The following is a 7,032-nucleotide window of genomic DNA, read 5'->3' as shown; positions in this document are numbered from 1 at the left end:
CTCCTGACAAGGTGGAGAAGTTTCTGTCAATCCTCGACGATGATTCTGCAACTGGACCAGACGGCATCAGCCGACGGGTCATAAAATCCTGCTCTGCTGCTCTATCTCACCCTCTCTCTGTTCTCTTCACCCTCTCTTTTGCTCCAGGTCATCTGCCATCAGCTTGGAAATCAGCCAACATTACTGCTTTACACAAAAATTATGCAAAAACAGATCCTTGCAACTACAGACCAATCAGCCTTCTCCCAATCATCAGCAAAGCCATGGAATCCATCATTGCTTTGGATATCAAATCTTTCCTCTTCTCCAATGGCTTGATCTCTGATCATCAATTTGGTTTCAGACCAGGTCACTCTACTCTGGACATGCTACCTTCTGCTGTCTCAACAATGGATGGAGGTCCTCAATGCCAAACAGGAAATTAGAGCTGTCTCCCTTGACATCACGTGACTTCGATACGGTCTGGCACCCCGCTATGATACACCAAACTCTCCTCCTATGGTATCCATGGAAATCTCCACGCATGGCTTGCGGACTTCCTCTCTGGTCATAGTCAACGTACGGCCCTGAATGGGTTTCTCTCATCTCCCCTTCCTGTTCAGGCTGGAGTTCCTCAGGGCAGTGTTCTGGGCCCTGTGCTTTTTCTGGTCTTCATCCATCATGGTACGTTTCTGGTCTTCACTCATGCTGTTGAAGCCAAAGCTATACCTTTCTACCCTTCCTTCTCACTGCTGAGACCCCTTAAACTTTTGAAAACCCTTTAAGACCACAAAGACCCCGACAGGCCCTGAAAAGCCCCTGAGACCCTTAAAGACCTAAAAGACCCAGAGGACGCAAAATAACCTGAAGAGCTAAACGACCCCAAATGATCTCTCTGACTCTCTTGAAAATCCTCTCTGTCTCTTTGCTGATGACTCCACACTCTGCCGCTCCATTCCTCATATCTCAGATCGGCAGTCTGCAGCCTCCTCACTCTCTGCAGACCTGGACAAAATCACAGACTGGTCAAACAAGTGGAACATGTCTTTCAATCCTGACAAATCTCACACTCTTAGTATGTCTCTCCGAAAAGACCGACTGGTCGTGTGAGGTCCTTCCTTGGCACACCTGAGCTCCTCACCACAAACGAGGCTTTCATCCGCAGCTCAGTGGAATACTGTTCTCCACTCTGGGCTGGTGCTCCTGGCTCACACCGAGCTCGTCTTCACGCTGTTGAAGCCAAAGCTTTCACAATCATTGGAATCTCACGCGATGAAGCTAACTCCTAGGGTCTTTCACTCACTCACCGCAGGCAGGTTGGTGGTCTTTCTGTCTTCTACCGACTCCTATCCGGCCTAGCTCCCCCAGCTCTATCTGTGCTCTGTCCCCCAAATATTCCTACAGGTTGCACAAGATCTGCCAGTAACCCGCTTCTCGTGAAATTTCCAAAATCAAGACTCTCTGCTCACCTTCACTCCTTCATTCCTCTTTACTCCCGCCTCTGGAACAAACTCCCTCGCTCTCTTCAATCCCACTCCTCCCTCCAGGTCTTTAAAACAGCTGTTCACCACCATATCTTGTCTTCCCCCATCCAAAACCTTGATCTCTTCTACCCCTGTTAATTAACCATCAATCAACTTTTTTTTTGAAATACCGACTTTTATCTTTGAAGTTCCAGCAGTGTCCATGTGTTTTATACTCCCCCCCCCCCCCCGCCTTCCCATGCCTCCTTCCCCCAAGCGCTCCCCCTCCCGCAGATGTTCCGTTGTCCCTGTTCTCTACTGTTGTACTTGTGTGCTTCCCTCTCTCTCCCCATCTTGTCTCCCGCTCCCTTTTTTGGATGTTTTGTGTGTGCGTTTGTTGTTTTTTTGTGATTGATGTTAGCTCTTACACGAGCCTCGATGTTGTGTACAAAAAAAACAAAAACGAAAAACATCTGGATATGGATATTTTGATACAGTCCAGCATCCTGCACTACTCTCAAAACTCTCTGCTAAGATGTATCAAACGCCCGGTTTTTCAAAAGTACTCATGTTGATCGAGTCATGTTTTTTTTTTTTTGGCCCACTGGCTCCATATAGCATTTCTCTAAAATATTTCGGATTTTCGATTTTGTTTAGACCCCTCACCAGGATTGGGTAAAAATTGGGTATCGCCGCTATTGGGCTGCTTTCGCCAAATGTGTGATTTGTCGAATTTTATAAAAAGTAGCAACACTTTCTTACAGTAATTCAGGGTCACTTATTCCAAAAAATGCCTATAAAATGTGGTGGGATGAAATATTTTACAGTGCACAACAACAAAAGCCAAATGACACCCTAAAAAAAAACGTTTTAATGCTCCATTTGGTTGTATTGTATATAAATTATAATACAATGAACTCGTGAGATCACGAGAAGCAACTTTTAGAACCACGTTTTACAGTTTAAACTCCATGTCACGTGTCAATGTGTCAGGTTGATGTTTTCAAACTCCTTTCCATCCGGATTCACTTTTTTCCTAATTCCTATTTCTATCATCTCGCACAGTAAATAAGCTCGTGTTCCGGTGGTTGTAATTATCGGGCTGCTTGCTGCGTAGATCTCTTATCTTGTATAATCTTACAATAATTCACCAAATGTCCATCCGTCCGTTCGATGGTACAGCAAAAACGGCTCAACCGATCGCAACGATATTTTGGGTGGGTATTCCTGGGACCCCTGGGAGTAAAATAGGCTATATTGTTTTTCCAAGTTTTCCAATTTTCTAGTTTTTCCAAACACGATGGAATAATATTTACCGATATGAACAGTGATGTGGCTTTTGTTGAAATTCTACAAATACTGTTTATTCTACGTACCAGGAGAGAGTAGATCGACTTCTGACGAACTCTTCCTATATAAACGTGCGGCTCCGAAGTAACATGGCAGCGTGTGCAAAGTGACTGAGAAACAGGTGTAGCGGCCGCTTCTGTGTTACAGATTCGGCGCGCACTCTTCACACATAAACGTGCGACTGAGAAAGACGTGTAGCGGCCGCTTCCGTTTTGCAGAATTCAATCTTTTTCCAAAATGTGCGCCATGTACTGTTTAGATTTTGATGATTTGCGTGTGATATGATTTAACGGATGTTTATATGAATCGTTTAAAATAAAATAAAAAGCCTTCAATTTCTGATATTTTGCCTTTTCATTTGGACCTTCCAATTGAAGCCTTGCCCATAGGGCTGGTACCGTTGCTAGTGAGGTTTAATATGCACTCTGTAACATGAAGATCGCCCATTGGCTCCAGGGATGGAGGGGTGTAACTGTTGGACATTTGTTATGTAATTACGTCGTAATTACGTCGATCAAATCTAGATATCTCACGGTGTATGTCCCAATCAGCGGAGGCCAGGATCACATGTCAAGTGAGTTCTTTAACTTCCTTTCCTTCCTCTGCTGCTCTGTCTCACCGCTCGAGTCTTTAGGCCATATAAATACAAATACCACACCATGCTGTATGCATGTTTGATGTAGTTTTTGTTAACGGCCTTGTACCATACCTGCCTGCTCTACTGCTTCAGCACGAGTTTACCTTTTGCCAAGCCCAGGTATGCTTGGACCAGGGTGGGAATTATACATTCATTTTATTATTGACAAATGGTACGAATATTATTATTGTTGTTAATATTATTACTATTAATAAATGCCTTGTTACAATGTTATCATTGTTTTTGTTATTACTCTTGCCTGAGGAGAGTGGATGTAATTCGCAGGATGTAACCTGCGAATGGTTCGACGGATGTGCGGAGTATCGTTGAGAGAGAGGAAGACAAATGATGAATTGCGAAAGATGATGGGAATAGAGCCTGTGATGGATGCTGTGAAGAGAAACAGGTTGAGATGGTTTGGTCATGTGTTGAGGAAGGATGAAAGTGACTGGTTGAAAAGAGTGATGGAAATGAATGTAGAAGGAAGTAGAGGATGGGGAAGACCGAGAAAGACTTGGCTAAAGATGGTCGAAGAAGAAATGCGGGCAAGGGGGTTAACAAGGGGAGATGCAGAAAATAGGGCAAAATGGAGAATATTGTCATGGGGACCGCAAGGCTAACCCCCGCTCTAGCAGGGAAAATGGCCTTTAAAATGCATGTTGTTGTTTGTTGTCTCGCCTGAGGAGAGTGTATTGCATTTGAGTCCGTTTGTCTTTGTTTGTTTGTCCGCACAGAATAAATATGATTTTTCTCTGCAACCCTTGGTCGGGTTGACAGGAAATTTTGACCATAGGTGCATCTCCATCTGTGGAATTTTTTAATGATAATTATGACGTCATAGATCACGTGGTTCGGCCGCCATCTTGGAAAAATCGAAAAACGTTGCACCGCCATATCTCCGAAAACGCTGAATATAAAAAATTGAGACATGGCTCATTGTAAAGAACTCTCCATGGGGAATAAAATATGTCAATGATGTCATAGGTGCCTCCATTATGACGTCATAATTCGACAAGTACAAAACTTCATCCTATCAAGATGAAATTTCTTGAGGGCCATGTCGGCATAAACTGGTGGAGAAAAAAAAAATGATGACGTCATCGGTCACGTGGTTCGTCCGCCATATTTGTTTTAACACAAAAGCTTTAAAAACCACTGAAAATACATCCTGGTGAGGGTTTGCAAACTCTGATTGCTCTTTCTTGTTTATTTTGTAATAGGAATTACCATGTCATGGAAAGACCTATTAACCTGCTCTATACACCTTAACATGGCACGTGTTTAGAAACAGGAATTCTTCCGGATTATTTGTAGTTAATTAGCCGGATCATCTCAGGAGATCATATCTAAACCTATTCTCATTTTTAACAGGTTCCAGGGCTCTGCTGCTGAGCCCACTGGGGAAGCTTAAGCTCTTTCATATGGCCCCTCAATAGGAATTTCTGGCTATGTCAGTGCCTGCAGGGAGCGATATTTTTGACATTCGCCCCGAGTGGCACAAACCATCACTACGCCACTGGGTGTGGTGGCAAAGCGCACCTGCCGTCCTGCTGTTCCCCCAAAATGGGCGGCGGCGTGGCTGGTCCTGGCCCAAGTTGCCGACTTTTATAAGAAGGCCAACACATACCCACTGCGTCTGACCACTAGGCGTGCGTCTTGCACATTCAGTTTCTCGACACCAGCTGCAATATGAGGGAGATGCCGACGGCACGTAGCCGCGATGAGGGAACAACCCCGATCACGGTCGCTAAGCTGCAGATCATGGAACAACGACTAAATGCGACCTTGTGGTTGTGGCCGGCCGTTGAACAGCTGGTTCAATCTGGTTCACTCACTAAAACTAGGCCGGCACACTAGGTAGAGAGCATACCTCCACCAGGCTGAACAGTTTACGTTCTGGACTTAAACCAAAATCGAATCGGCTTGTTCTTGTCACCTACCCAGCTCATCCACAACTTTTTGAAATATCGTTTCTGGCCTTGTGTCTTAATGGTGAGAATCATAAATAAAAAAAATTCTCGTATCTGAATGAATTTTCACCAAAATCGAATCAATTCGTCCTTGTCACAAACCCAACCTGTCCACCAAGTTTCGTCCAAATCCATCCATAATTTTTTGAGACATCCTGGTTAAATATCGTTTATGGTCCAATCACCCAATGGTGAAGAATCATTAAAAATTGTAGTATCTGGATCAGGATATTCACCAAAATCGAATCATTTCTTCCTCAGCACATGCCCACCCTGCACACCAAATTGTCCGAATCCGTCCACAAATTTTTCAGATATCCTGTGTAGAGACAGAGGTGAGAACATAACGTCCATTCACCTTTGGTGGTGGAGGTACAAAGGAAGAAATGGAAATCTGTAATTTCTTTGCTTATTTAGAATATCTCAGCACGGGTGTTGTTTCTTCTTTTGTGTGCACAGTCTCACAAGGCTGCGAGTTGCGTCATTGCCCGGGGGGTTGTGCCTGTGCTGCTGATGCTCCCTGTAGGTTGGGGCAGGAATGTGGAATATGGCCAGGGTGCTCGCGTTGTCTTCGTGGAGGACACCGTGGGTGTCTTTAATGTCGGCGGACAGGATGCCCGTTCAACGTCTATCAGAGGGAAAGCACACTGATGAATCGCATTACCTGTGAAACTTTGAAGTTGGGTCAGGATGAGAGGTGAGTGTGCATACTTCTCGAGTCTGGACCATCCTGCAAGTGCCTCTTTATTGGTGTAGAACATTCTGGGTGTCCCGTGAGCCTTTTTACAATCAATGAAATTTGGCCCTTTTTGTCCCCCGTCGCACCGCGGAGCGAAAGGGGGATTATGGTTTTCCCCTCCTTCCGTGTGTCCGTCCGTCCGTGCGGGCGGGTATGCGTACGTGCGTAAGCGAAGGACCGCATTCAAATTTGGTGTGTGCGTGCAACCCACGTCAAAATCCAAGATGCCCGCCGCCATGTATGTCTGAACCTTGTGAGCGGAATATCTCGAAAAATAAGCGAAGTACCAACTTCTAATCTGGTGTGTGGGTGTATCTAGGCATAAGGAAGAACGCTATTGAAAATTGGGTCGCCACGTCAAAATCCAAGATGGCCGCCTTGCGATGGCCGCCAGTTGTAAAAGCAAATCTTGAGGTTTCTCCTTTATGATCTTTTCTTTGTTTTCCAGGTCCCCCCAAAGGGGGTGCACCGTTCCCGGAGGTACTGCAATACCGGGTCGATACGTGGAGCGGACGGAGCAAGCCCCTAATCCAACTCCCGATACCAAAAATCCATTTAATAGACTAGTCCCGCATTGCGGAACATATCAGCTATTAAACTGATAAGAACAGATACTACACTTGATCTTAGCCAAAAGGCCGAGAAGCGATAACGTAAGAAGTTTAAAAACGCTCTTTTCCACGACAATCGCATCTATGATTGAGCGGCGACGATTCGCGAAAATCGAAAATTCCATCGAAATGTCCGATATTTCGGCGCCTCCATTGCAGCTATGCATCTTCATTGATATCCTGGTATTAAACAATCCTGGTGTGATGTATATATTTTGTTTATCTTGAGAGAAATATAGGATTTATCATGTGAAGAAAACAGGATGACAGATTAGCGAAATGA

At 44.8% G+C, this 7,032-nt stretch overlaps 1 non-coding gene across 1 annotated transcript; it reads right to left on the bottom strand.

Moving 5' to 3' along the window:
- Positions 1-6,596: 6,596 nt before the first annotated feature.
- On the bottom strand, positions 6,597-6,788 carry LOC144891882 (U2 spliceosomal RNA). The gene has a single exon (XR_013623292.1). It is a non-coding gene; the product is annotated as a U2 spliceosomal RNA (small nuclear RNA).
- Positions 6,789-7,032: the final 244 nt, after the last annotated feature.

This window comes from Myxine glutinosa, chromosome 4, assembly GCF_964187855.1.
Source record: "Myxine glutinosa chromosome 4, kmMyxGlut1.1, whole genome shotgun sequence".
NCBI lineage: Eukaryota > Metazoa > Chordata > Myxini > Myxiniformes > Myxinidae > Myxine > Myxine glutinosa.
The sequence above is the reverse complement of the archived record's forward strand: the minus strand, read 5'-3'. Positions and strand labels throughout refer to the sequence as shown.